The 25,310-nt window shown below is 36.1% G+C and overlaps 1 protein-coding gene across 3 annotated transcripts in view; it reads right to left on the bottom strand.

Moving 5' to 3' along the window:
- Window positions 1-25,310, bottom strand: part of LOC118273661 (inactive dipeptidyl peptidase 10) — a 123,799-nt gene that overhangs the window by 13,045 nt on the left and 85,444 nt on the right. The window contains exon 3 of one of the 3 annotated variants that reach the window (XM_050693660.1): window positions 21,636-21,697. The exons of the other annotated variants lie outside the window; for them this stretch is intronic. The gene's annotated coding sequence lies outside the window, so the exon portion shown is untranslated. The remainder of the gene's footprint in view (window positions 1-21,635; window positions 21,698-25,310) is intronic. 3 annotated transcript variants of the gene reach the window in all.

The raw sequence follows: 25,310 nt of genomic DNA, 5'->3' as shown, positions 1-25,310 counted from the left end.
CTTATAACGATAACGTAGACATTTTTAAGCAGTAGGATATTATTGAGACCATGTTTTCAAGTACTGGGCAATAGATAATTTTATTAATTGTTTTTGTTGACGTGGCCTGTCAATACGCGGCGGTTCCCCAACACCCCGTGTTGGAGCGCCGCCAACTCTCGCGCACACTCGCGCTGTGTACATTCGCTCCGCGCCAACTTTACGACTTAGTTTAACTATTATTTCAACTGCTCACTCGATGCGATTTTTTAGATAGATGCCGTTTTTATTACCCGAATATTCAGATCAGTCTATCATTACAGCGAACCGATTGCGTTTACCAGATAGTAAATACATCGAAAATAAATAACTGTAAGAATAACTGCTGCGTAAACTACCAGCGATGCCTTATGACTTGGGCAGCATGCCCGTAGGCCGACTGGCGTCGTGCGAGTGGCAAGAATACTCCTGATATTTCTTCCTTTTTGAGATGAACTGGAGCATAGAACCGTTATCTAAATAGACTACAGCTGAGCTCTCTAGTTTTTCAAGCCCAATTTCAAGTTTTTGATGTTAGTTACGTTTTTCACTAACAAAACTTTAAACCCTAGTCAAACTACTTAAGTCAAGTGTCTTCCGGTAAAACGAGAAGCAAGCAAAGTTTCGAGGCGAAAAGTTGTTGCAGCCGGGTCAGATTAATGACGTGCAATAGACTCGAGACGGGGAGGGTGCTGAGAGGCCCCAATTTAGACCATTAAACATGTTTCTTATAATTGCTTGCTAGCTTTGAAAGCGTTTAAGTAAAGCCTTTATAGCCTGGACGTGGCTCACAATACTGGAATGGACTCGGCTGCAATGCGGGTGGGCAGAAGAAGAATTAAGATAGTAATTTATGTAGGTAGCATTTTCTCCTGTCCTCTACTCCAGATAAAACTGTTTGCAGTTTGTGAGTGTTTCCATTCCATTTCCAGTATATGCTTTTGGTGTTTGCGTATTGTATTTTGCTAACATAATTTGCGGTTCCTATTGTTCTTGATAGTGAGTTTAAGTATTTGAACAATTCCTAAAGTACTCGTAACAATTAACATCAAACAATGACTGCACGGTTGACGCGGAGGCTGGGCAACTGGCTACCGTGCAACGTGTAGCGGGTTCGATTCCCGCACGGAGCAACTCTTTATGTGATCTACAAATTGTTGTTTCGGGTTTGGGTGTCATGTACATGTGAACTTGTATGTTTGTAAACGCACCCACGACACAGGAGAAAATCCAAGTTTAGGTCAAAGTTTTTCTTAAAAAAAATTGCTCAGAGTAATTATTAGTATATCGATGCATGTCCTACACGGCAGCGTAGCAAATAACTTTGCTATAGGATTACGGCAAGCTTCACCTGGAATGCTGGGACGGATTTATAGCATTAATTAAGTAAGTGAGGATTTATTACGATTCCACTTCGGGATACTTCGGAGCACTTCGGAACCATTCGACAAGTTTGTTGCCTCCGTAAGCACTTCTCGCCGACCTCTCGTCCGAAACGATAGCGTTTAAGATCTCACGGTCACACAGTGTTATGTGCTTTTATTGTTAAACTTTCCGCTAACGTACTGGTATACATTTTCAACATTTGTTTGGTTTTGATGTTAAAAACGTTGCAGCGTTCACATATTAATGAAAACACATGGTTTAAGTAACTGGTTTGATTAATAGGCTAACCGTATAGACCGTCAAAAAGGTATCCATTTATGTCATAATGTTAGTTTAAGAACTTTGAACTTTTCAGAGCACTTTTTAACCAGAGAAATCTATGATTAAATATTAACATTTCATGAATTTTTGTTAACTCTTCAGACTTGAAATATCACGTAAGTCTCGTAGTATTACATTCATATAACACAACTTAAGGCGAGGAACTTAAATACAGGTTAAGCTTTTGAGAGACTAGAAACACTTTTAAATTGTACATTGACTTTATGACCGACTGACTTTATGATTTTATGACTATGCAACTTTATGTCACAGTCAGTTTTGTTATACGATTGTCCTTTTAAATCTAGATTAGAATAGTGTCAAGGCCGGCCATGTCCTGGCATCGTTCCAGGATCTAATTCAATTTGTACAGCCCTAGGGTCGCAGTATATTCGCGTGATATTTTTTATGATGCCATAAAGGCTATTAAACCTTGTTCCGTTAATGTGTTTCGTTTTAACGCTGTGATTTTATTGTGAAAAAATTAACTAACTAGCTCGTAATATGAGTTTTTAATGTGTTTTGTTTTAGCTTAATATCTGATTTGATTGTAGTTGCTCCCAGTGTTGTGAGGCTGGAATAATCATTGCTTTTGATTACTCTTTTTATATGCACATCGGCTTTTCCTTGTGGATTCGTTTTATTACTCCATTGTTTTGTTTGAAAAGCATTGAGCGGGTTTATGCAAAATGACGTATTGACGCGTTTAATAAGATAATAGGGTTGATGACGGGGTATGAAAATTAAAAATCTATACATACTAGTCGTCGCCTAGTGGTCGAAATTCAACCATATACGATTTAATTTACAATACCACTTAACATACGTTCAAGGATAATTTTTATTTAACTCAAACTCAAACAAACTCTTTTATAAAACTCTTTTCATATGAGACGTGAGAATATCATCGCAATGTCTATAGATTTTGACGTTTTGTCAAATACGATCAGATACTATGCATGTGTGTGTAATGTTTTATTTATTGATTTAATGTACTTTATAAGCATTATTTTTGAAAAATATTAGCGTCCTGCACTTCTCCTACACATAAACTATAAGTGTACCAAATTTTATGCTCCTACGTCCGCGCAATTTTCGTAAAAAGCGGTCCAAAGTTTTTGCATCACGTATTAATATATAGATATTCCGTCAGTTAGGTAATAAAAAAAAACCAAACAAATATTTTTTTATTTTGTTATATAAGATTCAAGATAACGATACTTAGATAAAACTAAGAAAACTTTAAGAGTGGGAGCAAATACATCATTTCTACGTATAAAACGTACCTAGAAGTGACATCACGCGATATTTCAAATCAATATATCTTATTGTATTTGTTTCTCTAAGAAAATAAAAAAATGTGTGTGTCTAATATTTTAAAATAATATACAAGACGGACATTAAAATAAATATTAGTCATCTACCCTATTTGGGTATCTAATATCGAGTAACCACATTTAATTTAGCTATTAATTAGGATTATCTCTTATTTCTAGCTTTCTAATAACAAACTATTCAGAGATAATCGTAGAAGATGTTCTGTTTATTCGTAAATCGTTTATTCCTGCCATTAGCATTTACGTCTCCCCTAGTATTATGTTTTAAGTTCCCGAATTCAATGGTCCCTGCAACCATTCTGTGGTGTAGCCCACCCAAGTGGAAATTTCGATGGCTTTAGGTTACAAACATTAAGAGGATCTGTAAAACCTTTTACAGCAATTACGGTTACTAGCTACAAATAATCTGGATATATAAAGATTTGGTTAATTTTGGTCTTGAATTATTTGTGGAAGTTCAGGGAAGGTTTGAAAGGTAAGAAAAATTTGTCCGAGGCGGTATGAAGTTTTCCAGATCAGCTAGTTAGGACTCTTAAATGATCGTAAGACATTCCACCAACGATTACTTCTCCTGCTAATTTCGAGCCGGGGCTCCAGCAAATCCGCTAGTCCGCAGCTCCTAAGTCATCAGTTAAGTGATTGATTAAACTGTTGTGTTCGAAAGTAAACAATTGGTTCTTGGACTAGTCGGATCATCTGTATTAAACTTATCGAGATATCTAAATTGTAGTAAAGGAATGTATGCGCATATACCTACATAGATATATTCGAATATACCCTTACATAGGAATACTCGCATCGCATTCGTTTAATAATACAATCAAAGAGATATCCCTATGACTATATTATTAAGCTAAAACTTGGTTATAAGTATTACAATAGGCTCGTCATAGATCACCGTATAAAAACGATCTCAGTCTACGCCTTTAAGGAAAACAAAACAGGCGCGTCGCATACTCAAAAAAATAAAGTATATCTTAACGTTGACAGCGTATTAAGACCACTCGAAGACTAACCGCGGCGTTTACAAGGAAAATAACATGAAGAAAAAAACAATACGAGGAAGACTGCTGCAAAAAAATAAATATAAAGCCAAGTGTACACTGGGGTACGAATGTTTCGCGACACGTGTCGCCAGCGATGTTGGGTGAAGTAGCGCGACGTTGCCGGACTTCGGACGAGATGTCTAGCACTAGCAAAATCAGGTCTTCAATTACATTGACAGCAAACTTGAGTCGCGCGTTGTCGCCATATCATGATCATCATCACCAGCCTACAAGTGACCACTGCTGACCAAAGCCTCTTCCCACACTGAGAAGGTTTGAGCATTAATCACCACACTTACTCAATGCGGGTTGGTCATATATCACGTCATATATGTCAGGCAAAGTTTCGTGAAGTCGCACGATTTCGTCTGATGTCACTCTGAACATTAATCGCGCGTTTTCGCCATAGTCAGGTGAAATCTGCCAGCTTCGGTTGACATGTCGTGGGACATTTATCCCCTAGTGTATCCTTAGCTTAAAATCACGGAACGGACAAAAGATCTTGTTCCCCATAACTTGTGTGTTTCTCCACGGGTGTAAACAACGAGATGTGTTTTGAAAACCCCTTGAAAGGAGGGGGGGGGGTATTACAATGCGCCGGGAAATCAGCGCGGGTGAAGTGGGGACACTTATGGCGGATTATGCTGTAAGAGTCTGCCGTTATACTTGGGTAAAATGGTGTGGTGTGTGAGTTTTAACGTTACATTTAATACTTATATGCATTTATTCTTGGACAATTGTTCAAGGTTATTTGATTGAGCCCAAAGTTTCTTTATTCCTAATGTGGGGAAGTGTAGAAGACTAGAGTGTGTTTAAATTAACAGCCTGTAATACCACTAGACCACTGTTATGTTATGAGTCAAGCTCATTTAAATAAGAGGGTTTGCCATAATCCCCGCATAGAAGGTGAATTAGAGATCGTAGTTCAAAACTTTTAGGTTTATTAGAGAACGCTGTTAACCGGTCTTTTCAAAATGTAAAGTCCGTTAGTCGACACCCATGGCAAGAGTAAAGTTGGTGTGACATGTATTCTACTCAGCCATCACTAGACGGCAAAGTTCTCCGTTTAACTAGTTAAAAGAGAAATTGTAATAGCTTACTTAATTATGTGACAATTATGATATTATCATCATGGTTAATATGAACTGCAATTGCGAACGCAATCAAAACTAAAGTTTGAGGCCTTTAAAAGTGTAAATGGCTGAAAACGCAGAAAGTTTCAGCGTTTCAGCTATTAATGTAAAGTGCTGAATTCATTAGCAGCATCTTTATGACCGCTGTGAAATGTGATTGCAGCTTGCAACTTTATTTTTTTATACATTTTATGAAATTAAGTTTAATTTAATGAAAAATACGAATATAATTATGTAGGTATTTACTAATTTATGCAGATTACGTTACGTTAATTTACTTTTCGTAAAAGTTAAATATCTTATTTTTTTTGTGGTATTAAAATATTTGCTTAAGCGGTAAGTTCAAGATCGGTCGCGATGGAGGACTTCTATGGACGCCTTCTGCCTTAACTAGAGTATATAGTCCATTAAGTTAAAAGTCATTTATTCGGGCATTTAGACTTTCCCTAGTTTGTATATTACCTACATAAAATATATACACAATTTCACAATGAGGTAATAAACAATTACACATTACACGCCTGAACAATAAAACAATACTCTCCATTATCCCTTATGCACGTATATACTATACTGCAACTATAAGACAAAATACCAACCCCTTTGACATATCTCAACAAGATCTCAACACTACTCCAGCTAATAATTTAATTTCTCTTGGCTAGCAGCCCATCCCAGCATCTGTAGTGTAGCCTGAAATCGTTATTCATAGTCCATCAAGAAAGGCTATGAATAAAACAAATATGGTTGCCCAAAGGTTCGAGAAATGCAAACGGTTGACGTAGAATTGGGGGACTCGAAACTTGGAATAACAATTAGTTGATTATACGCGCACTATTAGGTATGTTCAGCTGAAATATTAAGCACATTGTAAGTTGGATTTAATATCCTATATGCCAATTTTTTTATAGGATTAAAGACAAAAGAAATGTCTGCTTATCTGGTAAATGCAAAAAAAAACTTAAAAAAAATAATAATTTTTCGAATAACCGAAAAATCCAGGTACACTTTGCCCGACCCGTGAATCAAACTCGAAGCCCCATAGGCCGGCAGTCTATGGGGCATAGATAGGATAGCACTTGCGACCACTCGACTAACGAGGCAGTCGTAAAATTAAATACAACTTAACATTTTTATAGAGAAAAATATTCTGCAATAATTTCAAATTTTATTTTTTTCAGTGTAGCTCAAAAACTAGTATTCTTTTAATTTATATTTCTTTCAGTTTCCTTAATACATGTAAATGAAGACGTTTTAAATCTCAATTCTTTCAATACAAACATTATTACAGCGGTTTCATGAGTAATTTGGCTCGCTGCCTGTATTAATACATCTATTATTTAGTTAATTTATTTGACACGTGTTTGTTTTGTTTTTAACCTGTGTTATTATGACCCAGTTGCATGACACTCAATGAAAATTATATGATCGTTAACATCAAAACAATTTGACTGAAATAAATTGGTATTTTTATTTGATTTTGTTTATTTATTTATAGAATATGGAAGCTTTATAGCGGCAGCGCACTTGTAACGTTTCCTCTAGTGTTTAAAGTGTCCATGGGTGGCGACGTTGCTTACCCTTTAGGTGATCGATGCAATAAACATAGAATTACTGAGTTGAAATAAATATGGTAAAAGTACATAAAATATAAAACAGCATAGAATGGCTGCAGTTTAAACCAAATAACATGTGAGTACTGATTTCAAAATCAAATCTGGGGGCACGGTAAATATACATGAAAAAATAAAACACAAGCGAAGCGCAAGCGCAAGGGCACTACCTACCTTTTCTCGAAGCGCTTCGTCGTATTTTTGAACCTTCATGACTTGAGTTTGGGTTATACCAGATAAACAAAATTTTCAGGATATAATGTCAGTGGTAGACTTAATAAACCTCTAAAGTTTCAATTGCATAGCTCTTATACTTTAGATTTTATTGATATCTAAAATACCCCGATTTCGTCACTCACTCACTCACTCACTCACTCACTGATGATCAACAAAATTCTTAAGGTACTTCCTGAAGTCCTAGAAAACTGAAATTTGGTATGTAAGCTAGTATTAGTACCCAAACAACAAAAAAATCCTAAAACTTGGAACTTTTACCCCCCAACCCCTTAAATTAGGGGGTGAAAGTTTGTTCGAGACTTCCGCAACTTTTGACGCTAGAGGTCTGAATGCGGCCGCGGAGGTAAAAATCTGAAATAGGGAAACTTAATTCCCTATTTCCTGCTTGAGATCTGAAAATTATACACAAGTACATAGAACACAAACTTTTCATCAAATCATAACATTATCCTATCCATAAGTACTTAGATATGAATAATATTACTACACTTCACTTCGGTAAGTGTTTATTAATCAACCTATACTTTTGAACATAAGCATCGTAAGTATAGTATGCGCCAACGCCCGCCGCCTGCCTCCTCGTCCCCGCGCAGTAGCTAAAAATAATCGGCCCGTCAGCGAGCGCGGCACCCGAACGCGGGCAGACGCGCGAGGGCAGACGTCGTTGACGGTTGTCTCGTTGAATGAAAAGTTTTCGGAATATTTCGGTGATTTAAAAGTTTGCTATCGCGGAGAAAAAAAAACATTTGCCTAATATTTAATTGTTAATAGTTTAGTAGGTAAAGGTTTAGATACTAGTGTTTTAATTTTCATTGATAAAAAGTATTAGGATTACGTTTGCAATTTTCTTATAAATTTAGTAGTTTAGTAGGTGAATTTGTCGCTCATTTTATCTTTCTGTCATAAGCAACCTACAAAAAGAAATGAAATCCCACAAAAACATTTCATGTTAAATGTTGCCAAGACGAGACCATATAGCTCGCACTGTCAAAAAGTAATCAGATCCCGTGTAGAGCCAAGTTTCTAACCCTATACTTTTGAACTGGCGAGTTGGCCGCACGGAAAGAGTTTAGAAGATTGAATAGATTTTTAAGCTCAAGCCCATATGACGAATAGCAAAAAGTCCGTGCGGCCGACTCGCCAGTTCAAAAGTATAGGGTTAGAAACTTGGCTCTACACGGGATCTGATTACTTTTTCTACGACAGTGCCGAAGCTATATGGTCTCGTCTTGGCAACATTTAACATGAAATGTTTTTGTGGGATCAAATATGAAATCAAATATTGGACCTCTTTTGAGATAGAGTGCAGCATATAAATATTGATAGATGGTGACATTTAATATCCTGCCGTACAATACGGTTCTCAGTTGGTTTCCAGTTGCTTCTATAAATCTCATATCCCCTGGGATTGAGTTGACGAGCTCGACTTGGAAAGATACGTTGGATGAACTAGAGTTGCTCACAAACTTGCACCGCAACACGTTGCCTCTAAGTGATTGATTGCGCCCTCTATCGGGCATAGTTTACAAGATGTACGTGACTCACACTGGTAGTTACACTTTAAAATTGATGAGATGTTTTTCAGTGAAATACATCGACGTCTACTTGAAATGCGATGATTTCGTGATGCTTTACATCTGATTGCTTCTTTGATTTTTTGGTTGATATTCAATCGTATTACTTGTGTTTTCATTTGCAATTAATGAGGAACTTCATTCTAAGGAAATTCTCAAAGAAAACTATGGTATAATTACGTAAACTCAGAAAGAAAAGGAGAAATAATTAATCATGATTAAAAGCAACAATAAAGTATTAAAATATAGGTATTACAGGCATACTCGTACTTTAATATTCTCAATGAAATAACGTCCCGATATCGATCAAAAGTGTCAAGGAATTTCAGATATTACTGATGATAAAAGGGTTTCTTTAAAATATGTAATAACGCCAAGGTGAGGCGTAGGCGACATTCATTTTCCGTGGGAGTGTCTCGTCTGTGAAGGGGCTCGTCGGGATTTTCCTACCATGAATACGACTGAGCTCTATTTATACTTTATAACAAGACTACAAAGTCTTTTAAAGTAAAACGGGACGCGACTTGATTGAAATCTTTAAAACTTCATCTTCCACGTTTTCAGGATCATTTTCTTTGTGTTTAAGCAGAACGACCCATACCGCTGGTTTGTTTACATGTAGATTCCCTTTTGAAACAACTTTCCAAGTCCTTATTTAACGAGACCAATGTACGAAACTCTGGTTAATTTATTTGGAGTCCATTTACGGCAAAAAGTGAAAGATTTTAAATGAGCAGCTTGTGTCCGAAAGGTTTTTCGACAAAAGCTTTTATTGCCCACCGACAAGGGTATGTGGTACACTCAAAATGGAACAGTAGGCAGTAGGTGAGCGAAGCACAAAAGACCCGAGGGGTCAAAAGGTGATTTGAGTTTTGTGCGAACCGCAATGGCGATCGGTTAGAATAAAAAAGGTACTGATGCGAAATTAAAGTGTAAGTAAGGATTAAGTCGCACTTAATTTGAGACTCGCTACACCCGACATCAATTATTCTGTAGGTACACCTTTGTTACTTTTTTAAAAATAAACGTTCGCAAAACTGAAAATATTTCTTTATTGTTCCACGGATTACCGGAATACGATTGAATATCTACTGCTCTTTAATTTTCAATTCATGTTTATCCGATATCTGGGTAATTTGCATGCAGCCTGTGATTTAAATAATGATCCTCGGTAGGCCGAGCCAATCTCCCCGTTAACTTATGGTAATCTGCTTCTTGAATATTATTATCTAGGTATCTTTCTCTAAATCATGTCGGAGCTTCCCTTTGCTTTCATTTTACGCTTTGTGTGTGTCGTTGTTTACGACAATGCCTTTGTATATTCTAGAAATTTACGTAACAATGTATGTTTGCAGCGCCGGGTATGATGCGCCTGTATGTACCTACGTTGCCGTTGTTTTATTTTGACGTTTCCGTGAAAATCTCGCAACACACGTGTTATTAAACTTGCATTGAAAACTTTTTTAGTTTCGCTCTCACAGCTCCGGTGGAAGGTAAATCCAATAACATGTTGTTATATCAGATTTACCGCCTTTTTATTTGTGAATAGCGCTCGCCGGTATTTGTTCAGGTAAGTTTTTGATTAACAATTCCATTGTTGCAGATATACGTGTGGTTACCAACATACATATACATATATCACGTTATACACAGATGGTGAATGCCGGTTGTATGCAGTCGCATGTATGTGTGCGGGACTGGCTCACAATCGCCGGGACGGTGTCACGTCAATCACGTCGACGTGCTATTCACGCCGCGTGCCACGTCACGTGCCATCACTGTCACGCTTATCGTGAATACGATGGATTAGGCAGTGTCGGTGTTTGTGCACAGAATAGCGGGACAACTCGCAGTGCCTACTCATTTACATGTGAATCACGATAATCTACCCACAGCAAAGTTTGCGTCAAAAGTCTGTATAGATGCGGTTCCTGCATAATTACAAAGTTGTCCCATATTACAAACAATAGCTCGACTACGTACTACGTACAAAGACAATGTAATATTTAGAAATGAACATAAAAAGAAACAATCGAGTAAAAGACCTATAAAAATTTAATAATACCTTTTGTTTGTGTCTTGGGGAGCTATAAAAATACACTTTATTTTGGTGGTCCGTGGGTTTCCTATGTCGTTTGTGGCCGCGACGATTGTATCTGTAGAAATGTGCTCTCCGTGTAATGTTCACAGGAATGGTAATAAGATTATACGTCAATTAAAACTTGTTACAGTATCCTCGACGTTTTTTCATTTACCGTAACCCTGGTATAAAATGAAAATGTAAGATAATCCACTACGAAACAACGTAGCTACTCTCCTACAGGAAAATTGTTCCTCGTTACACCAAAGAGTACTGTGTTGAATATTTATCATGTTCCCGAAGTTGATTTAAAGCAGCTAATTTTAGAATGAGATCTATACATATAATAAAATCGTAGAAAAGTGCTGTCTGTACATTGAAAATAAAAATAAAAAAAATAGCAGGGGTTATTGTTATGTCGATGTCGAACCCAAAATTAAAACTTTTTTTTTGCTGTTTGTCTGTTTGTCTGTTTGTCTGTTTGTCTGTTTGTCTGTTTGTCTGTTTGTCTGTTTGTCTGTTCGTCTGTGCGCGCTAGCTAATTTCAGAACGAGATTGTTAATAAATAAAATAGTTAACACTATAACCTGTGTGTTTGTTCAATATTAACAAATGTTAAATAATGCCTGTTGATAACGCCAAGGAAACCATATTTAAACTTTGTTTGTAGTTTATCAGAAATGTTACCGTTTAAGTAAAAATAGTGGTCGCCCAGTGGTTAGAACACGAACAAATCCGATTACTTCATTTTTTAAATTTTTTATTCACAATGCGAAAGCTACTGAACAAAAAATAAAATGCGTTGATAAACAAAAGAAAAACCAGTCCAGCTGTTTGTCTTTTCTTGCTTGTATATAGATTAAGTGCAGACCAATTTGTGGGATGTAGTAGTAAATAATTCGAGCAGAGACAAGTACAAGAGCTGGCTCAATCTCAGTTCATTACCCTGAGCCGAGCAGTGCAGCTCGCTGGCTCGCTCAGCGCTCAGTAACAAGATCGTTAGCCCGTCTCAATCCACCGTCTTCATCTCAAAGTTATCTCAGATCACTTTTGTAATAACATTCAAACTGAACGATCCAAATTGAGATTGTCGAATTGCAATCCGATAACACAATCCGATGTGGGAGGTGCAATCGATTTCACATCTCGATTCCAGATCATTAGTTTGAACTCTCGGCTACGTTAATAGACCCCCGAGTACTCGAGTGAGTAATGCTTTGAATAAATCCACCACGACTTGAACGCATTCAATTTTCAGTGTTGAGGTTCCCATAAAAACGTTTTGACGCCATATTACATTTTAACTTTGCAAATGTCCTATCCGAGGGGACTGACTAAACTTTGAATGTGTTGTTTTATATTTACCCGGAGAGATCCACCTTCAATTTGGGATTAAATAAGTTGTCACTTTTTATGAAGCTCGGTGTAAAAGAATTAGTCTCACCTTGGGCTCGATAAAACTGAATTTGGGTTGCAGATAAATGTCTGCCCTTATAATTTATTTATATTAACGTATCTCGAATGAACATAAACGGGTGCTATATCTGAACATGCAACCCAATAGATATAGTTACATAAGTATATGAGATGAACAAAACACGATATAAATATGAATACTTACATGAACTTAATTGTACAAACATGTTACCAAACGATAGATAGCGGCCATCGTATTAATACATCAGAAGAGTTCCAGTAAGAAACGAAATGATTCTATAAAGGAAACAGCATAGCGTATCAAAAATGGTTACCGTGATAAAACCTTTAAATAAAACCCCAAACTAGCATCTCTATTCGCAAATATCACACCTACTTGGTCGTGAACCGCAACTCATTAGTATCAGGGACTCAGTTGGAGCACTTGAGCCGCCCAGTGGTTGTATCGTACCTCTACATAACGGATAACCTAAGCTGGCTCGCTACCAACTTCTATACACCTACATTAGAAATATTTTGATATAATATGTCTGAGTAGACTTGGTCTTACTAAGTTTAGAAGGTTAGTTTATTGCTTGGTTGGTTTTCGATGCAAATACTTAAACAATTTTGGCACTATTTTGTTAAAGTTTCGTAGCTTACTCTCTGAGACACGGATCAACTATTTTGTTGTAAAGCTGAGATAGAAGAAATAGTACTTAGTACAAACAAAATATATTTAACAATTTGTTTTAAACTGGTGTAACTTAATTAGAAAAGTGGTAAAAATACACGAAGACAGAAAAATATAAACACATTTCAAATGGAAACGGCAAACAAGTTAAGCTTTAACATTGCAACCAGAAACTTGACTACAAACAGAATGCCAGACCCGAAGCGTCTTTAATTAATGCAGCTGCGCTAAGTATTAATAATTTCACGGAATTTTCTCGCAACAAATTTTCAAGTGAAATAAATTCTTGTACAGAGCAATATTTCATCAATTTGTTTTAAAGCTCGCCGGTAGCGATACGGAAAGATTCAGAAGATAATTAAAGTGCAATTGCAGCGGCGCAGTGCCCGCTCAAGTGTTAAGAGGAAATTGAAAAGGGATATATAAGTATACTAGCTTCTTTCAGCGGCTTTGCTTACGTTTCTGTGATATAAAAAGTGTCCTGCCACCCAAGTCAGCTCATACTCTGTCTGTATACCAAATTTCATCAAAATCCGTTCAGTAGTTTCAGCGTGATTGACGGACAAACAAACTTTCACATTTATAATATTAGTGTGATAGGTACTGATATTTCGTAGGTCTGATACAATTTTTAGTTCACGGTAACTATGACAAACTGGTTTTGTTGGCGAGTCCATTCGTCTCGTATCTATTGTGCAATTGGTTGAGAGTTCGGGAGGTCTTTGCACGATTCATTGAATACCTACTGGTGTACGATTTTTTATTTCAATTTTATAATAGTGCGCCTATAGCTTTAGGCTTGGATTCTAATGTTATAGGCACTGATACTTACTATTACATTTTTTCTAATATTCTTTAACGAATGTTTCATAATATACTATCGTGAGGCATAGTAAATAGCATAAATAGTATATTAATTGAGAAAAGCTCTTCTAGTTTCAAGTCACAGAGGGACTCTTAATGAAGATTCTTATGATGTAGAGTCCCTTTGTGAATCGAAAAACCGTGATTTTTAGTTACCTAACGAAATTCATGTTCTTTTAAAAGTTAATGTTAAATACAGGTTTGTCTCCTATTTGTCTTATATGAAGTTTTAAAAGTTATAAACTTAGTAGTTAAATAAATTATGCAGTCACCCGCAAAATGAATTCCGTTACAGCTTCAGACTAATTAATTTCGCTGCAGTATCAATTATGGAGGGCAGACTGCATCAAGTTTGAATACATAATGTGTATTTATGCTTTACGCTACCGACGCACTCTGGAGATTACATTCAATATATTAGTGAGGCCGATATTATTAAGGCTACCAGAGGCTTCTAAAAGCACTTGTAATAAAGTTACTTTCAGCTAATTATATTATCAGTAGCGTATCAAGTTAAAGGCTTTGCCATATAAGTACCTATCAACCAGTCCGGGTTACTACGGCTCCGGCTCGAAAAGCGGGAGTAGGAACGGGGTGGTTGTAGTTAGTAAGAGTCTGAAACTCCCTCTAGCTGGAGCCCCGATAAGCTGCTAGGCAACAGGTTGTGAAGGTATGGTATTTGGCACTTGTAAAATTGAATTATTTCATTAAATCTAATTAATAATTATTGCTGACCTAAAAGTATTAGGAAAAAGATCAAGAGAAAGACTAAGCGACAGCCTATAATTAAGCCTTTAACTGCCATCAGAAAACTGTTGAAGGCAAATCCTACTAACGTAGGTCACCGGTGACCTACGTGGCATTAACGTGTGACTTAGTCGACCGAAGAAGTAAAAGATTCTATTTTTAATGCAAAACATGAAATGAAAATAACTTCTACGAGGTACAGAAGCCATTTTCAGATACAATCAGAATTCCTATAAAAAGCTACCATCGAAACGTTCATTTTCATCTAAAAATGACATCAACATTTTTAATGTAGAAAATTTCCTCGACGCCGGGACGAAATATCCCGGGGGGAAACCAATAATACCGGGGGACTCTGGAATTCTATTACATTATACTTAGCTAGCTATAACAGATTGTGGGAATCACCTACTTACTTACATTCATGTTTGTATGTGTGGATAGAAAGGTATACATTTGTTATGTGAACGATAAATTGAATGGTGCGAATACATATTTGTTGGTCACACTTAAAAGCGCAGAAACATCTCCCACTGCTTTAATGGTAGGTATAAATTATGAGTTTAATTTGTAGTTACATACAAAAATATTATCTATGTATGAATTTGTTATGAAAGAGCTATCTATTTCACTGTCCTGTCTCTGCCACTGCCAATTGATAGTTATTGTTTCATTAACGAAGCAACGTAACGTGCGTATTTGTGAGCCACTTTATGCAGAGTCGAGTCATAGTTTATTTAATTTCTTTGTGTTCTCAAATTGAAATAACTGGTCCGGGGTACGAAATTTCTTCACTATTGTAATCTTCAAACACAACTCTACCTAAATCATTGACTAACTAAGCTGACTAGATACTTAAGTTTCCAGTCGCCGCGTAAATGATAATGCATGTTGTTCGTAATTATGAGCTCTTATCATGGCTTGAAACAACACGAGCAATGTTCTCAAATATTTCATTCAAGTTTTGAATAAAAGGTAGCCTTGTGGATTAGACTGCGGCGCAAAGTTGGTAATGTTCATATAAATAGCGACAGAGTAAGATGGGGCATAAAAAAGTAAAATTATTATGTTGTATTTTATGTATATGCGTATGTATGTATGTACGTACTTTTTATGTTAACTGTATGGCTGTAAAATTAATGTATTTGTTTATTTTATGGTGAGATGTTACTCATACGCGCATAAAGTGAGCTCGATTCGATATAAAAGTGTACCTAAAAATATACATTATGTACTAACAAATAAAAACGATGGGTAAATTACTTGCGTTTCTTTAATAACCAGGTTATTGCCCAGAATAATGGTTGTGTACATAAATACATATATTTTACTGCGTTTTAAATATTGTTGTTTCTATACGTTTTTTAGTCTGTTTATCATTCGGTTAAGGATTTTATCTTAATTTATAACATATTAGCTTCTGCCAGCGGCTTCGCTCGAATTCCCGTGGGATAAAAAGTATCCTATCATCCAAGACAGCTCTTACCCTGTCTATACACCAAATGACATCAAAACCCATTCAGTAGTTTCAGCATGATTGACGGAATAACATCCAAACAACTGGGTTTGGGCCTCCGATAACTTTACTCACACAACGCAAGCGTTGTTTCACGTCGATTTTCTGTGAGGCCGTGGTATCACTCCGGTCGAGCCGGCCCATTCGTGCCGCAGCATGGCTCTCCTACACTTAAAAGGTTGAATAGTTAAATTTTGAAGAGGTAAAAAAAACTTTGTTTATGCATTTACAATATTATTTATTTGTTCTTGGTTCTAGTATTATAGTTTGCTGTTCAACAATAACTGTGTAGCTAGTGATATAATTGTATATTTGTGTGTCAAGAATCAACAAGTTGCTGCTAACGGTGCTGCAGCGTGTTGCGGTTCGACTCATTGATTCCACCATTTCAATGGCATTAGAATTTAACACTAGATATTTAGATAGAGTTCACTAGTGACAGTGAAAGTGTTTAAGTTTCACCTGCAATCTATGATATGTGCATTAACTTAAGTATTTCTTAAGTATAATTCCATTCAAATCCTTTATTTCACACAAACTGTACTCTTTTAAAACTTCATTAATCCCATCTATTTATCTACGCATTATCATGCAATTGTATTACTGAAACTAATTTAACTCGTCATAAGTTAAACAAGACAGAATGTACTATGTCTCATTGCATAAACTTATACAACGACTGTCGAGAGGTTAAATAATAATCAGTTTAAAAGGAACCGCCTTCAATTTTCAATTACTGCCTTAATTTTTTAAGGCAGGTAATATCCCGACACCTAGGTCTGAAAAATACTATACTGAAAACCGCATCAAAATACTACGACAACGACGAGATAATTGCGCACAAACATACATACATACAGGTCAAACTACAAACCTCCTTTTTTGAAGTCGGCTAAAAAGGAGTCATATTTTACAAAGTACATAAAGGTGCAAACGATTTTAAGTGCTACAACGTGCGGCTATTCCCATAAAAGTATGTTCACGGCTTATCTGGCCGGGCCGGCAGCGACCGTCAAGCCTGGAAAATGGATTACCAGGAAAATGGATTAGCCCCACCCTTTATTCACTGTAGCTGCACTCACGGCATTCTAATCTAACTCTTTTATTAAAGGTTGTAGTGAAACTATAGGTGTGTGGTGTAACTCGTTGACCAACTTTCGTGCTTCGTAAATTTAATTATTTAGTTAGGAAGTGTGTTACAGGAACTTTGTCTAGTTTCTAAAAAAAGCATCGTCTCGCCGTTTATCCCCGAAGGGGTAGGCAGAGGTGCACATTACGGCAAGTAATGACGCTATACAATGCACACCCAATTTTCACTATTTATGTTATAAGTCCCATGTAATAGAGCCTATTGCCACATACTGGGCACCACTGAGAAATTTTCGGAAAACCGAAAAAAAAACAGTAATACTTTGCCCGATTCGGGAATCACCTGAGACCCCTAGTCGTATATTTTTTTCTAAAATGTATAATACTATCCTGTACTGTAATTTGTTGTTCATAGTTATCACTGAAACGTGTCAAAACAAGTCACTTTTTCATCAACTGACCATTGACCATGACCAAATATCATAATGATATCGTAAAGAAACTATAAAATGGCGTACGATGAAACGTGTAATATTTTCAGCATTACACAGAAACGTGGTTGTTCGAAGATTAGTCCCAATAAAAGATCTATAGGTGTTCTCGATATCGTATTGGAAAACAAGATTGTGACCGTGTAGCGGGTGTGCTTAATGGCCTACTCGGGACACGAATCTGGGCTCTCGGGATAGAGGCGGGAACAAACAACCTCCTGTGGGTCCGATCACAATTTATTAGTAGCGCCGGCCCGGGTAACGGCCATAAAAAATTTACAAGAACCGTACTAGGGTTGCTCGATACAATTTATTTGGAAATCCGGTTTTACTAGTTTCTCTTTTTTGACTGGATTAGCAACCGCAAACGTGGCTACTGAACATGAACATATGTATAGGAAGTGCAATATAAACTAGATTTTTTTTTCAATTGTGCAGCTTAAATTTATGATAGAATCTCCATCATATAAAGATAACTGCAGATATTGAATGCATCGCCAAGGTAACCAGAGATAGGGCTCCGGCTCGAAAAGCAGGAGTAATAACGGGGCGGTTTTTAATCAGTAATAGTCTGACACTCCCTCTAGCCTCGCCCAAGGCGAGAGAAGTCATTGGATGATTTTACCCCTTAAAAAAAGGTAACCAGAGATTTGATTTGTAATACCAAAAATTTGATACAACAAGTATTTCTGATGATGTGATTTTGAATATTTTTCTTACTCCATCTGCGTCAGGAATACGAAACAAAAATAAGTGTACAGCAGTTCTTACGTCGGAAAATATTTAGTATCTTGCGTCAAACTGTCACATGATTTGTAAACATGTTTAATATAACGAGTGTCTTGATTCACATTATCCGGTTGTTTGAAGTTGTTAATTGAGCACATTCATTTCAATTAGTAAGACTAATTAGTTGTTTTCCTGGTATGAAATTAAATTTAGAAATGTTTCCTTGCCTTGCGATCTGAAAATGGAAAAGAAGGAACAAAGCTGTTAGGTATTTTAAACAGATATAGATATTTATTTATCTTTTGAAACTAAAAATAATTCTTCAAAATACAACAGTAATAGGTCCCTATTTTCTGACATAACAAGATTGAAATAATAGGAATGGTGCTCATAAATCCAATTTTAAATAACACATCATGTTCTAATTAGTTAACTCATAAGCGCATGAAACCTATAAGGGTCTACAAAAACCTATAAGGGCTGAAGTTTTCTTTAGCACCTTTCAGGTCCCATGTTCTTCTGTGTTTCCAATTTAATTCTTTATATCAGTACGCAACAGGGGATAGGCAGCACCTGTCACGTGGTTGACGCAAACTATCCGAGTGACGCAAATCCCTGTAAAGCGACAAGCGTATTGGAGCGACACGTGTGCCGCATCGGGCGACACTTTATACTACACGATATCTTCTTTATTTTATTCCGTTTTGTTTGCATACTTTATTGAATCTCTTTACATTTACATAGTCTGTAAAAGATAGGATGATGTCACGTTTTATTCTATAATAGTTTTCTTTGAAGAGATATTTGCATTTTTTTTATCTTTGCTCCTTACTCGAATTTTCTCCTGTGTCGTCGGGTGCATTTAGAAACATACAAATTGATAATATACACATCACACCCAAACCCGAAACAACCATTTGTGGATCACAGAATGAGTTGGTCCCATTTGTCTTGTACGGAAAATGAACTCGCTACACGTAGTGCGGCACCCGGTTGCCCAGCCACCGTGCCAACCGTGCATTCAATTATGTACATGTGTACCAATATTTTACCATATACCTGGGTCTACCTCTAGATCTCTATGCTAATTTACTCTAGTGTCCATTCACCCAAAGAGACAGTACTGAAACTCCAGTAGACATTAAGTAAACATTTCTATATGCAGCTTAATTCTCAAACTGCGTTTTAAATCCACAGAATAGTAACCAACAATTTTCAATTCCAACCGAAACGCCCGTATTTCGCAATAAAACCGTCAGCTAATTTCCGCAATTTATGCATACGTGCATAAATTGTGAATAACATTATGCATATAAACAAAGGGTGTGGTCAAAACGGTGGCAGGTATACAGGCAGGTGTACTTGCAGCTAACTCTAACTTCGCGTTACTTTTCATTCCGAATAAATAATTTATTATGCTACGTCCACAATGGCTGCAACTTTGCCCGCATAACTTTGTGTTCAGTTATTTCACTGCGTTTACGCCGGGGACCGGCTATATCAACTTAGTCTGTAAATGGCTCTATGTGCTATGGGATCGAAGTGTGTTTATAGTTTTATCGGTCAAATAAAAAATAAAAAAACGTGGATACATTTTTTACAAGGCTTAACAATAACAAATATTTAGAAGATACTAGTATCATCAAACTCAGCGAACTCCGTTTCGCCGTCAATGATTTTCCCTATTTTCCTGCTTTTCTCTTGAAAGTTTTCCTAGATTTTCTTTGCTATAAACCTCACGGAGCCCGAGACCTTTCCAACGAATGCAAAACCGTGGAAATCGGTTTGTGTGTTCTGGAGTTATAGCGTCAGGAAGGAAAACCCGACTTATTTTTATACTTTTATTGTAACTTTCGTGGGACATACTAAATTAATTATTATGTTATCGGCTTACTCACGTAACGTTTTGACGAGGATCTCGACTAGTTTCAAGCCATGCTAGAGGCTCATATTCATGAGCAGCATTCCGCGACACACGACATAATAATTATTTTTATACTATAGAAAAATACATACATACTTAGGTACATATTTATTTATCCACGGTAATTTTACCCTACAAACCTACGCATTGTGTTATTTTTACTCGAGTAATGTGAGAGGTTTCCGCTGGTAAAAGTACGATATTTTTAATGTGTTCATTTTAGGTTTTGTTTGTAAAATGTTAATTATTTTTTATCTTTATATGGTTACGTGTGTTAGTAGCGACTAATTAGAGGTGATATTTTTACATACGAGTTTGTGAAATGAATGAAAACCGCTTAATTATATACACCATCAAATTATTCTGTAGCGGTATAACTAGGTATTTAGTATTTACTATACTAGGTAATAAATGTTAAGACATTGTATGGGACAATTAAGCAATAACGGTAGTTGACATTACGAATTTACGTTAAAATTAAATTAATATTGTATTCTCTACAATAAACCATCAAAATGATTTCTACGAAATCACCTAAAATAGTCAGATCAAAATAGTTTTTCCAATTTGTTCAACATAGGTACAGTCGCTATCGCTACGAATAGCCACTTAATTTATTCCGTAAAATATATCACAGAAACGAATTTAATAAAACTGCGGAACGATTTTTAAAATAGTAACGTTTTCAATAACCCTTTCGATAAAATGTGGGACCTACATTTAAATATAGTTCGCAATAGAAATCCAACCATTTTCGACCAAAACCAGTAGTCCATGAAATAAAGCTTCTGTATTTAAATGAAACGTAACGGTTGAACAGTTTTTAGCTTTTTTTGTAGACGGCCATTATTTATTGCGGCTTCAGGACAGCTTGGAATTAAAATGAGTTCCCTAGTACCTAGTGTTCCAGGTAGGAAAATGGAACGCCTAGACTAAACTTTGGTGTATAAATAAAAGATGTTGACGGTCAGCCAAATAGGGTAGATGACTAATTAATTTATGTGTCCATCTTGTAGATTATTTTAAAACATATAGTTTCGAAGATATATTGATTTTAAATATCGCGTAACGTCACTTATAGTATCGTTTATGGGTAGAAATGACGTATTTGCTCTGACACCTAAACGTTGATTCGTTTTGTCTAAGTATTGTATTCCTATAATTCAAAATACAAAAAAAAAAATACGTGCGTTACGTAATTGACGTACTAAGTAGTTATTTATTTTTCATAACTCGTCATCATCCTTCTTCACACTAAACTATTTTTTTTTTATTAGCCATCGATAAAAAGTAAACTTGTTTTGTTTTATCATAATTAACGAATGACAATTTCTTATAGTAAGTTGTGGATTACCAATTACAAAAATATTAAAGTAAACTAAAAAACTATAAGCATAAGATTGAAATTCAAACAACTCACGTTCACCAGTCGGCTGAGATGTATTTCATGCTCACTTTACATAAGTTACGGTCCCCACACACCTGGAACAAAGCATCAATACGTTATTAAAGACATTAAACGTTCGAACAAAGCTGTTTCAATGTCAACTTTAATGCCAGCTCGTTACGAATCAATATCGCTTGTCAATTATAGTAATTAATTGCAATTAATGTGCCAACAGTTCTGGTTACTGCCTCATAATGACATGTTATTGATGTTAGCATACAGATGAAATGTTTTACGCAATTATATGCTGTGTTGCTTTCGTAATAGAGTTTAAATTAGATGGTTAGGTTTAGATTGAGATTTTTATTAGAAACACATCATTTGATTTCGTGTGGGCTAAAGAAACAACAGGAAAAGTTTTGCGAAATGAAATGATTGAAAGAGTCAAACAGTAGTCTGAAACGGTTTATTTGGTTTTCATTGATGTATTATTCGGTTATAATTTCCAATTAAAAGTTTGAAATCACCAATCTGGCTTGTGTAAGCGTGGTGATTAGTTAATACTCATAACTTCTCCGTGTGCGAAGAAGCCTTTGCAGCAGTGGGCACTAATAGGCTGATGATCATATATTTGAAAAAAGGTTGACATAGAGCGTTTATTAGTAAGAATACGTTTAGAATTTGGTTTATCATCAAGGATATCTCTTTACCTACAGTTTTTCACGTATAATATGAAATTATGTATAGCTTCTGCTAGTGGCTTCGCCTACGTTCTCGTGGGATAAAACCTGTCACCCAAGTGAGCTCATACTCTGTATACTAAATTTCATCAAAATTCGTTCAGTAGTTTCAGCATGACTGACGGACAAACATCCAAACGAACAAAGTTTCACATTTATAATATTAGTGTGAAGTGTAGTAGATAGTACCTATATACCGACGTAAGTCCTGTAGATACTAATAGACCTTCCCTGTACAAGTAATTGGACGTGTTATCCAATTTCACTTATGAAATATGAGTAGCTGGTACGATGATTCGACAGTTTTGCAATGCAGGGTGTAAACATGGTGGTAATATTGTGCAGGGTGCGGTGTGCGGTGCGCGAGATCCCACTTAGCTAATGATGACTCACACCTTGGGGCTACTAAGTACGCGACTGTTTGCGAACACGCCATGCAGAACAGTGCACTTCTGTGGAACCTTATTCTTGTATTTTGATCATAAGTAATTTTTGTTTGTGTCATGGATTTTATCGAATAATCGAATAAATATTGAAGAAGTGCGATATGGGTTTGGTTTTATATGTACTTATCTGGTTGGTGTTTATTTTGAAGTTTATTCTATTCTTATTTTAAGTCACAGTCGGATTTATTTTGAGGGGGTACAATCATCTAATGATTTCTCTCGCCTTGGGCGAGGCGAGAGGGAATGTCAGACTCTTTAACTCTTACTGACTAAAAACAACCTCGTTTCTACTCTTACTTTTCAAGCTGGAACCACGGTAACCCGCTAGCTAGTCCGCAGCTCCTAATTAAATGTGTATCTATCAGTTGTCAGTTCGGTTTTAAATAAAACAAAGTTGTACGACAGCAACTATGTATTAGTACAAAATGTTGTTGGAAACGAAATTTTATGTACATTGGAAAACGTGGAATTTCTGAGAATTCTTATTAAAATATTGGTAGCAAAGTGACAGCGTGCTAAAATATATTGTAATTTGAGTAGTACCTAATTATTAAATGTCGGTGTCCAAGCGGTTTTCAAGGCCCCACCCACACTGTAAATGTTGTACGAAAAATACCCATTAGCGAACTAAATGCCAGGCACTTTGTTTGAGCTATCATTAACAGTTAACAGCTGTTATGAACCTGTCCGTTACATGTAAATTATATGTTATATGTTTCTATATATAGCTCAGTAAGTTAGCCTATCACTTCCCGGCGTTTCCTGTAACAGGGTACTCGTTATCATTGATTTATTAGAGGGCTTTTGTGTTGATATATATAGTGTAGGTTAGTAAATATTATTATAGGTACACTAGCTTCTGTCAGCGGCTTCGCCCGCGTTCCCGTGGGATAAAACGTATTCTATCACCCAAGTTAGCTCATACCCCGTCTGTATACCAAATTTTATCAAAATACGTTCAGTAGTTTCCGTGTGATTGATGGACAAAGATCCAAACATCTAAATAAACAATATACATGTGTAATAGAGAATAAACTAAGTCATATTTTCTTTGCCCCAGAAACCGTATAACTAGACGAATAAGGAAGTAAATCGTAAAAAAAAACAAAGTGTAATAAACATTAAGTAATCCCTTTGTCTCATTTCATAAAAGAAACAATAAAACGAATGAGTAAATGCAATCGTATCGTAAATAATTTATTGCAATCGACGAATAATCTTTCATCGCGGCCCGACAGTAATTGCATGTCGCCATTTATAGTGATTGTCATACAAAATGAAACTGTTAAACGTTAATTTTAGATTAACAATCATTCCGATCGTGATTTATTGGATACTAAAAGTGGAATGGATAAAAAGCCTAATTGATTTTTAATTTCAGCTGCAGACATGAATTGTTTGTAAAGTTTTTCAACGAACAATGCGAGCGAACAGTTCCGTTAAATGCTAAACTGTTACTACTGCGAGCAGTTGTGAAATTATTTTATCTAGGCAGCTAGCATTCTACATTCCGAAAGTGTTTTAGCTCAGTTTGTAATAAACGTGCCTATGAGAATAATTTTTCATCGAATGCGTACTACCTATTTCAAAATCATTCGTAGCATCTTGTAAACAGATTGAAACATGAATCATACGGTTAGTTGGTTAAAATATACACGTCGAAATAGTTTGCTTTGCTTATTTGCAATCATAATACCGATTTTTGCGAATTTGTAAAAGTGATTGAAATGATATTTACAAGTATGGCTGACGGACAGACAGACGGACAGAAAAAACGCACACGTCTGTTTTTTTGGCTGGGATTGATGCGTGATTAAAGGTTGAGATAATTGAAATAACGTAATTTTTACCTGTATATTTATTTAGTGGAATGATTGACATTTTGTTTAGAATACGTTGAATATAAACGACATATTGATAGTGTGAAAAATGGTAATGCTATCGAAAAGTGAAACAATGTGTTGCATGAAAAATAGAGTCGGAATGCCATCCCCAATGTTTATTTAGATTTCGTCGCTCACTGGAATGTATTGAATATTATACGAACGTATATTTATTAGTTGCCATATTGCATTGGGATAAGAGGAATAATGTTGTTTGTCATGTGACTTTTCTTTTATGTTATAAGTAAGCAGTCACCGTCGCACATGGATACCCAAAACACCAGAGGCGTTATAAGTGTGTTGTCGGCGTTAGGAATTTAAGGGTTCTTGGGGAACCGGGGATTGGGAAGATTGGGAAGGGAGGGGTAGGAGGTAATTGGGCCTCCGATAACCTCACTTACACAACGAAACACAAAGCAAGCGTTGTTTCACGTCGGTAATGTTCTGGATTAGTTTAATATTACAATTTGTCTCTTAAATTTTGACCCACCTAGCTTTACAAATATATGCATCGTACGTGATATGGTTACAAAATTACATATTGAACATGTAATTAAGCACCTACAACAGTTTTCACTAACCTAATTGAATATGCAGATCGCATGCAATTTCATTATATTCTAGTTATAATACTGTATT

The sequence above is a fragment of the Spodoptera frugiperda genome, chromosome 1 (genome assembly GCF_023101765.2).
Source record: "Spodoptera frugiperda isolate SF20-4 chromosome 1, AGI-APGP_CSIRO_Sfru_2.0, whole genome shotgun sequence".
Taxonomy (NCBI): Eukaryota; Metazoa; Arthropoda; class Insecta; order Lepidoptera; family Noctuidae; genus Spodoptera; species Spodoptera frugiperda.
The sequence above is the reverse complement of the archived record's forward strand: the minus strand, read 5'-3'. Positions and strand labels throughout refer to the sequence as shown.